Here is a 10,114-nt window from a genome sequence, read left to right on the forward strand (position 1 = left end):
GTGTATGGTGTAAGCAAGCAGTCCAGTTTCATTCTCTTGCATGTTGCTGTCCAGTTTTCCCAGCACCATTTGTTAAGACTTTTTCCTGTTGAATATTCTTTCCTGCTTTGTCAAAGATTGACCAAATAGTTGTGGGTTCATTTCTGGGTTTTCCATTCTGTTCCATTGATCTAAGTGTCTATTTGTGTTCCAGTACCACACTGTTTAATTACTACACCTTTGTAATATAGCCCAAAGTCTGGAATTGTGATGCCTTCAGTTTTTCTTTTCTTTTTCAAGATTGCTTTGGCTATTTGCAGTCTTTTGTGTTTCTATTTTTTTTTGTTTTGTTTTTATTTATTTATTTATTTATTTGAAATTTTAAATTTTTTATTTTTTATAAACATATATTTTTATCCCCAGGGGTACAGGTCTGCGAATCGCCAGGTTTACACACTTCACAGCACTCACCATAGCACATACCCTCCCCAATATCCATAACCCCACTCCCCCCCAACCCCCCTCCCCCCATCAACCCTCAGTTTGTTTTGTGAGATTAAGAGTCACTTATGGTTTCTCTCCCTCCAAATCCCATCTTGTTTCATTTACTCTTCTCCTACCCCCTTAACCCCCCATGTTGCATCTCCTCTCCCTCATATCAGGGAGATCATATGATAGTTGTCTATCTCCGATTGACTTATTTCGCTAAGCATGATACCCTCTAGTTCCATCCGCATCGTCGCAAATGGCAAGATTTCATTTCTTTTGATGGCTGCATAGTATTCCATTGTGTATATATACCACATCTTCTTTATCCATTCGTCTGTTGATGGACATCTAGGTTCTTTCCATAGTTTGGCTATTGTAGACATTGCTGCTATAAACATTCGGGTGCACGTGCACCTTCGGATCACTACGTTTGTATCTTGAGGATAAATACCCAGGAGTGCAATTGCTGGGTCATAGGGTAGTTCTATTTTCAACATTTTGAGGAACCTCCATGCTGTTTTCCAGAGTGGTTGCACCAGCTTGCATTCCACCAACCGTGTAGGAGGGTTCCCCTTTCTCCGCATCCTTGCCAGCATCTGTCATTTCCTGACTTGTTAATTTTAGCCATTCTGACTGGTGTGAGGTGATATCTCATTGTGGTTTTGACTTGTATTTCCCTGATGCCGAGTGATGTGGACCACTTTTTCATGTGTCTGTTGGACATATGGATGTCTTCTTTGCAGAAATGTCTCTTCATGTCCTCTGCCCATTTCTTGATTGGATTATTTGTTCTTTGGGTGTTGAGTTTGCTAAGTTCTTTATAGATTTTGGACACTAGCCCTTTATCTGATATGTCATTTGCAAATATCTTCTCCCATTCAGTCAGTTGTCTTTTGGTTTTGTTAACTGTTTCCATTGCTGTGCAAAAGCTTTTGATCTTGATGAAATCCCAATAGTTCATTTTTGCCCTTGCTTCCCTTGCCTTTGGTGATGTTCCTAGGAAGATGTTGCTGTGGCTGAGGTCGAAGAGGTTGCTGCCTGTGTTCTCCTCAAGGATTTTGATGGATTCCTTTCTCACATTGAGATCCTTCATCCATTTTGAGTCTATTTTCGTGTGTGGTGTAAGGAAATGATCCAATTTCATTTTTCTGCATGTGGCTGTCCAATTTTCCCAACACCATTTATTGAAGAGGCTGTCTTTTTTCCATTGGACATTCTTTCTTGCTTTATCGAAGATGAGTTGACCATAAGCGTTGAGGGTCTATTTCTGGGCTCTCTATTCTGTTCCATTGATCTATGTGTCTGTTTTTGTGCCAGTACCATGCTGTCTTGATGATGACAGCTTTGTAATAGAGCTTGAAGTCCGGGATTGTGATGCCACCAACTTTAGCTTTCTTTTTCAATATTCCTTTGGCTATTCGAGGTCTTTTCTGGTTCCATATAAATTTTAGGATTATTTGTTCCATTTCTTTGAAAAAAATGGATGGTACTTTGATAGGAATTGCATTAAATGTGTAGATTGCTTTAGGTAGCATAGACATTTTCACAATATTTGTTCTTCCAATCCAGGAGCATGGAACATTTTTCCATTTCTTTGTGTCTTCCTCAATTTCTTTCATGAGTACTTTATAGTTTTCTGTGTATAGATTCTTAGTCTCTTTGGTTAAGTTTATTCCTAGGTATCTTATAGTTTTGGGTGCAATTGTAAATGGGATGGACTCCTTAATTTCTCTTTCTTCTGTCTTGTTGTTGGTGTAAAGAAATGCAACTGATTTCTGTGCATTTATTTTATATCCTGACAATTTACTGAATTCCTGTACAAGTTCTAGCAGTATTGGAGTGGAGTTTTTTGTGTTTTCCACATATAGTATCATATCATCTCGAAGAGTGGTAGTTTGACTTCTTCTTTGCTGATTTGGATGCCTTTAATTTCCTTTTGTTGTCTGATTGCTGAGGCTAGGACTTCTAGTACTATGTTGAATAGCAGTGGTGATAATGGACATCCCTGTCGTGTTCCTGACCTTAGCGGAAAAGCTTCCAGTTTTTCTCCATTGAGAATGATATTTGCCGTGGGTTTTTCATAGATGGCTTTGATAATATTGAGGTATGTGCCGTCTATCCCTACATTTGAAGAGTTTTGATCAGGAAGGGATGCTGTACTTTGTCAAATGCTTTTTCAGCATCTATGGAGAGTATCATATGGTTCTTGTTCTTTCTTTATTAATGTGTTGTATCACCTTGATTGATTTGCCGATGTTGAACCAACCTTGCAGCCCTGGAATAAATCCCACTTGGTCGTGGTGGATAATCCTTTTAATGTACTGTTGAATCCTATTGGCTAGTATTTTGGCGAGAATTTTTGCATCTGTGTTCATCAAGGATATTGGTCTGTAGTTCTCTTTTTTGGTGGGATCCTTGTTGGTTTTGGGATCAAGGTGATGCTGGCCTCATAAAATGAGGTTTGGACGTTTTCCTTCTATTTCTATTTTTTGGAACAGTTTCAGGAGAATAGGAATTAGTTCTTCTTTAAATGTTTGGTAGAATTCCCCCGGGAAGCCATCTGGCCCTGGGCTTTTGTTTGTTGTGAGATTTTTGATGACTGTTTCAATCTCCTTACTGGTTATGGGTCTGTTCAGGCTTTCTATTTCTTCCTGGTTCAGTTGTGGTAGTTTATATGTCTCTAGGAATGCATCCATTTCTTCCAGATTGTCAAATTTGTTGGTGTAGAGTTGCTCATAATATGTTCTTATAATTGTCTGTAGTTCTTTGGTGTTCATTGTGATCTCTCCTCTTTCATTCATGATTTTATTTATTTGGGTCCTTTCTCTTTTCTTTTGGATAAGTCTGGCCAGGGGTTTATCAATCTTATTAATTCTTTCAAAGAACCAGCTCCTAGTTTCGTTGATTTGTTCTATTGTTTTTTTGGTTTCTATTTCATTGATTTCTGCTCTGATCTTTATGATTTCTCTTCTCCTGCTGGGTTTAGGGTTTCTTTCTTGTTCTTTCTCCAGCTCCTTTAGGTGTAGGGTTAGGTTGTGTACCTGAGACCTTTCTTGTTTCTTGAGAAAGGCTTGTACCACTATATATTTTCCTCTCAGGACTGCCTTTGTTGTGTCCCACAGATTCTGAACCGTTGTGTTTTCATTATCATTTGTTTCCATAAATTTTTTCAATTCTTCTTTATTTTCCTGGTTGACCCATTCATTCTTTAGAAGGATGCTGTTTAGTCTCCATGTATTTGGGTTCTTTCCAAATTTCGTTTTGTGATTGAGTTCTAGCTTCAGAGCATTGTGGTCTGAAAATATGCAGGGAATGATTCCAATCTTTTGATAACGGTTGAGACCTGATTTAGGACCGAGGATGTGATCTATTCTGGAGAATGTTCCATGTGCACTAGAGAAGAATGTGCATTCTGTTGCTTTGGGATGAAATGTTCTGAATATATCTGTGATGTCCATCTGGTCCAGTGTGTCATTGAAGGCCTTTATTTCCTTGTTGATCTTTTGCTTGGATGATCTGTCCATTTTAGTGAGGGGAGTGTTAAAATCCCCTACTATTATTGTATTATTGTCGATGTGTTTCTTTGATTTTGTTATTAATTGGTTTATATAGTTGGCTGCTCCCACGTTAGGGGCATAGATATCTAAAATTGTTAGATCTTGTTGGACAGTTCCTTTGAGTATGATATAGTGTCCTTCCTCATCTCTTATTATAGTCTTTGGCTTAAAATCTAATTGATCTGATATAAGGATTGCCACTCCTGCTTTCTTCTGATGTCCATTAGCATGGTAAATTCTTTTCCACCACCTCACTTTAAACCTGGAGGTGACTTCGCGTTTAAGATGAGTTTCTTGTAGGAAACATATAGATGGGTTTTGTTTTTTTTTTATCCATTCTGATACCCTGTGTCTTTTGATTGGGGCATTTAGCCCATTAACATTCAAGGTAAGAATTGAGAGATATGAATTTAGTGCCATTGTATTGCCTGTAAGGTGACTGTTATTGTATATTGTCTCTGTTTCTTTCTGATCTACTACTTTGAGGGTCTCTCTTTGCTTAGAGGACCCCTGTCAATATTTTCTGTAGAGCCGTTTTGGTATTTGCAAATTCTTTCAGTTTTTGTTTGTCCTGGAAACTTTTAATCTCTCCTTCTATTTTCAATGATAGCATAGCTGGTTATAGTGTTCTTGGCTGCATGTTTTTCTCATTTAGTGCTCTGAATATATCATGCCAGCTCTTTCTGGCCTGCCAGGTCTCTGTGGATAAGTCTGCTGCCAATCTAATATTTTTACCATTGTACGTTACAGACTTCTTTTCCCGGGCTGCTTTCAGGATCTTTTCTTTGTCACTAAGACTTGTAAATTTTACTATTAGGTGATGGGGTGTGGACCTATTCTTATTGATTTTGAGGGGGGTTCTCTGAACCTCCTGGATTTTGATGCTTGTTCCCTTTGCCATATTGGGGAAATTCTCTCCAATAATTCTCTCCAACATACCTTCTGCTCCCCTCTCTGTTTCCTCTTCTTCTGGAATCCCAATTATTCTAATGTTGTTTCGTCTTATGGTGTCACTTATCTCTCAAATTCTCCCCTCATGGTCCAGTAGCTCTTTGTCCCTCTTTTGCTCAGCTTCTTTATTCTGTGTCATTTGGTCTTCTATATCACTAATTCTTTCTTCTGCCTCATTTATCCTAGCTGTGAGAGCCTCCATTTTTTATTGCACCTCATTAATAGCTTTTTTGATTTCAACTTGGTTAGATTTTAGTTCTTTTATTTCTCCAGAAAGGGCTTTTATATCTCCCGAGATGGTTGCTTTAATATCTTCCATGCCTTTTTCAAGCCCGGCTAGAACCTTGAGAATTGTCATTCTGAACTCTATATCTGACATATTACCAATGTCTGTATTGATTAGGTCCCTAGCCTTTGGTACTGCTTCTTGTTCTTTTTCTTGTTGTGAATTTTTCCGCCTTGTCATTTTGTCCAGATAAGAGTATATGAAGGAGCAAGTAAAATACTAAAAGGGTGGCAACAACCCCCGGAAAATATACTTTAGCCAAATCAGAAGAGATCCCAAATTGTGAGGGGGAGAAAGGGGATAAAAAGGTTCAGAAAGAAAAAAAAGAAAGAAAAAAGAAACAATTAGAAAAAGAAAACCAATAAAGAAAAAATATGAAAAGGAAAAATATATATATATTAGATAAACCAGTTAGAAAAGGGTAAAAGTTAAAAAAATTTAGCAGAAGAAGAGAAAAAAATTGAAAAAGAAAAAAAAATTAAATAACTGCACGGCAAAGAATCATGGGGAGAAAGCCACGAGTTCCGCGCCTTGCTTTCTCCTCCTCTGGAATTCCGCCGCTCTCCTTGGTATTGAAACTGCACTCCTTGGTAGGTGAACTTGGTCCTGGCTGGGTTTCTCATTGATCTTCTGGGGGAGGGGCCTGTTGTGGTGATTCTCAAGTGTCTTTGCCCCAGGCGGAGTTGCACTGCCCTTACCCGGGGCCCGGCTGAGTAATCCGCTCAGGTTTGCTGGGTTTGCTTTCGGGAGCTTTTGTTCCCTGAGCGCTTTCTGTAGAGTTCTGGAAGACGGGAATGAAGATGGCGGCCTCCCGGTCTCCGGCCCAGAGGAGCCGAGAGCCCGGGGTCCCACTCCTCAGTGCGCCCTCAGAGAACAGCGCCCAATTACTCCCGTCACCCTGGCCTCCGGCCGCGCTCTGAGCTGACCGAGCCTGCGACCGGTTCAAGGTAATCCCGAGCTGAGAGCTCACTCCTCGGCTCTGTCTCTGTAGCCGGCTTCCCTGTTCTAATACCGGTAAGCTCTGCGACACTCAGACACCCTCGATCCTTCTGTGACCCTGTGGGACCTGAGGCCGCGCTGACCCCGCGTGGGCTTCACCCCGGTTAAGCCTCTGGAGCAATGTCCCTCAGCGGAACAGACTTTTAAAAGTCCTGATTTTGTGCTCCGTTGCTCCGCCGCTCGCCGGGAGCCGGCCCCTCCCCCCGCGGTCTATCTTCCAGTCGCTTTGGATTCACTTCTCCGCCAGTCCTACCTTTCAGAAAGTGGTTGATTTTCTGTTTCTAGAATTGCTGTTCTTCTTCTTTTCAATCTCCCGTTGGATTTGTAGGTGTTTGCAATCTTTAGATAAGCTATTTAGCTGATCTCCCGCTACCTGAAGTAGTCTCAGCCTGCTACTTCTCCGCCATCTTGACTCCTCATCTTTTGTGTTTCTATACAAATTTTAGGATTGTTTGCATATTTCTGTGAAAAATGTTGTTGGTATTTTGATAGGAATTGCATTAAATGTGGATTGTTATGGGCTGTATGGACATTTTAACAATATTTGTTTTTCAGTATGGAATGTCTTTTCTTTGTGTCATCTTCAATTTCTTTCATCATTGTTTTATAGATTTCAGAGTACAGATTTTTCACCTCTTTGGTTAGGTTTATTCCTAAGTATTTTACTATTTTTGGTGTAATTGTCAATGGGATTGTTTTCTTAATTTCTCCTTCTACTACTTCATTATTAGGGTATCTAAATGCAACAGATTTCTGTACACTTGATTTTATACCCTGTGGCTTCACTGAATTTGTTGATCAGTTCTAGTATTTTTTTTGGTGGAGGCTTTTGGTTTTCTCTATATAATATCATGTCATCTGCAAATCCTGATAGTTTTACATCTTCCCTACTAATTCAGAATGGCTAAATTAAATAATATAAGAATGAATAGGTGTTGGCAAAGATATGGGGAAAGGTGAACCCTCTTTCACTGTTGGTGGGAATGCAAACTGCTCCAGTCACTCTGGAAAACAGTATGGAGGTAACTCAAAAAGTGAAAAATAGATGTACCTTATCATCCAGCAATTGCATTACTGGGTCTTTATCCAAAAAATACAAAAATACTAATCCAAATCTTAGATCCAAGGAAACAATCTTAAAAGCAGTGAGGGGGGAGAGATTTCTTATGTACAGAGGGAGGAATATCAGAATAACATCATATATCAGAATATCATCCACATAGATCTAGAAAACCAGAAAGGGCTGAGAAGAACATGCAGCCATGGATACTTTATCCCGCAAGACTGTCATTCAGAATGGCTAGAGAGATAGGAGCTTCCAAGACTGGCAGAAACTGAAAGAATACGTGACCACCAAGCCAGCCCTGCAAAAAATGTTAAGGGGGTCCTATAAAAAGAAGAAAGACCCCAAGAGTAATATAGACCAGAAATTTACAGAGACTATCTATAGAAACAAGGACTTCCCAGGCAACATGATGGCCATAAAATCATATCTTTCAATAATCACTCTCAACATGAATGGCCCAAATGATCCCATGAAAAGGCACAAGGTTGCATATGGTTTAAAAAGACATGACCTATCCATATGCTGTCTACAAGAGACTCGTTTTGAACTTAAAGATACATCCAGACTGAAAGTGAGGGAATGGAAAACAATTTTTCATGCCAACAGACCTCAAAAGAAAGTTGGGATAGCAATTCTCATATCAGACAAATTAGATTTTAAACCAAAGAGTGTAGTAAGAGATACAGAAGGACACTATATCCTACTTAAAGAGTCTATTCAACAAGAAGATCTAACAATTGTAAATATCTATACCCCCAACATTGGAGCAGCCAACTACATAAGCCAAATGTTAACCAAAATACAGAAACATATTGATAAGAATACTTTAATATAGGAGACCTCAATTCTCCACTCTCAGCAATAGACATATTATCTAAGCAAAAGATTAATGAAGAAAGAAGACCTTTGAATGATACACGGGACCAGAAGGACTTCATAGATATATACAAAACATTCCACCCTAAAACAGACCACTCATTCTTCTCGAGTGCTCATGGAAATTTCTCCAGAATAGACCACATACTAGGTCACAAATCAGGGCTCAGTTGATACCAAAAGACTGAGATTATCCCCTGGATATTCTCAGACAACAATGATTTGAAACTGAAACTCAATCACAAGAAAAAAATTGGAAAGAATTAAAAAACTTGGAAGCTAAAGACCATACTGCTTAAGAATGTTTGGGTCAACCAGGAAATCAAAGAACAACTTAAACAATTAAAGGAATCCAAATAAGAATAAAAACACCTTGGTCCAAAACCTATGGGATACGGCAAAGGTAGTCCTAAGGGGGAAATACATAGCCATCCCAAGCCTCACTCAACAAAAACAGAAAAATCCCAAATACACAAACTAACTTTACACCTTAAAGAACTGGGGAAAGAACAACAAATAAAGCCTAAGCCAAGGAGGAGAAAAGAAATAATAAAGATTAGAGCAGAGACCAATGAATTAGAAACTAGAAATACAGTACAGCAGATCAAAGAAACTAAAAGATGGTTTTTTGAAAGAATTAATTAGATTGATAAAACACTGGCCAGACTTATCCAAAAGAAAAGAAACAGGACCCAAATTAATAAATTATGAATGAAAGGGGAGAGATCAGGAAAAATACTAATGCAAAGGGATAGTGCACTATGATGTTTGTAGCAGCATTATCTACATTAGCCAAATTATAGAAGCAGCCTAAGTTTCACTGACTGATGAATAGCTAAAAAGATGAATGGATAATGTATAGACTACTACTAAGCCATAAAAAAGGATGAAATTTCACCATTTCTAATGATATTGATGGTGATACAGAGTATTTTGGTTAGTGAAATGAGCCAGTCAGAAAAAGACAAATACCATACAATTTCACATTTGTGGAATTGAAGAAATAAAACAAAAGAGCAAAGGGAACAGAGAAAGAGATAAAAATAGAAGCAAACCAAGAACACACTCTTAGCTATAGAGAACAAACTGATAGCTGCCAGAAGGCGGGTGAGTGGGAGGATTGGTAAAGTAAGTGATGGGGATTCTAGAGTGCACTTGTTTTGATGAGCACAAGGTGTTGTATGAAAGTGTTGAACTGCTGTGTTGTACATCTGAAACTAAAGTTATACTGTATATTCACTAACTGGAATTTAAATAAAAACTTGAAAAGAATACTAAGGCATAGTAAGAACTCTATGTTCACAAATTCAACAACTTAGACAAAATTAACTCATTCCTTGAAAGACACAAAGCACCAAAACTCACAGAAAAAGAGACAATATAAGAAGTTCTATGCCTATTAATTAAAATTCTTCCAAGAAAGAGAGAAAGAAGGAAGGAAGGAAGGAAAAAAGGAAGGAAGGAAGGAAGGAAGGAAGGAAGGAAGGAAGGAAGGAAGGAAAGAAAGAAAGAAAGAAAGAAAGAAAGAAAGAAAGAAAGAAAGAAAGAAAGAAAATTGCAAGCCCATATTTTTCACTAGTAAATTCTACCGAACATTTAAGGAAGAAATAATATTAAATTTACACAAGCTCTTCCAAAAGAGGAAGGTACTCCTTTCATCTCATTTCATGAGGTCAGTACACTCCAATATTAAACCAAAGAAAATAAAACACAATTACAATAGTAGACTAAAGAAGCAACCCCATGGATATAAACATAATACTCAACTGTTAGAAATGCAATTACACCAACATGTGAAAAGGATGTTACATCACAACCAAGTGATATTCACTCCAGGAATGCAAAGATCTTTGAATACTGGAAAAAGACCAATCACTGTAATTCATGGGATTAGCAGATGCAGTAAGAAAT

At 38.4% G+C, this 10,114-nt stretch overlaps 1 long non-coding RNA gene across 1 annotated transcript; it reads left to right on the top strand.

Moving 5' to 3' along the window:
- Positions 1 to 2,289: 2,289 nt before the first annotated feature.
- On the top strand, positions 2,290 to 8,920 carry LOC125100155 (uncharacterized). The gene is made up of 3 exons (XR_007127464.1): positions 2,290 to 2,319; positions 7,643 to 7,645; positions 8,759 to 8,920. It is a non-coding gene; the product is annotated as an uncharacterized LOC125100155 (long non-coding RNA).
- Positions 8,921 to 10,114: the final 1,194 nt, after the last annotated feature.

This window comes from Lutra lutra, chromosome 5 (genome assembly GCF_902655055.1).
Source record: "Lutra lutra chromosome 5, mLutLut1.2, whole genome shotgun sequence".
Taxonomy (NCBI): Eukaryota; Metazoa; Chordata; class Mammalia; order Carnivora; family Mustelidae; genus Lutra; species Lutra lutra.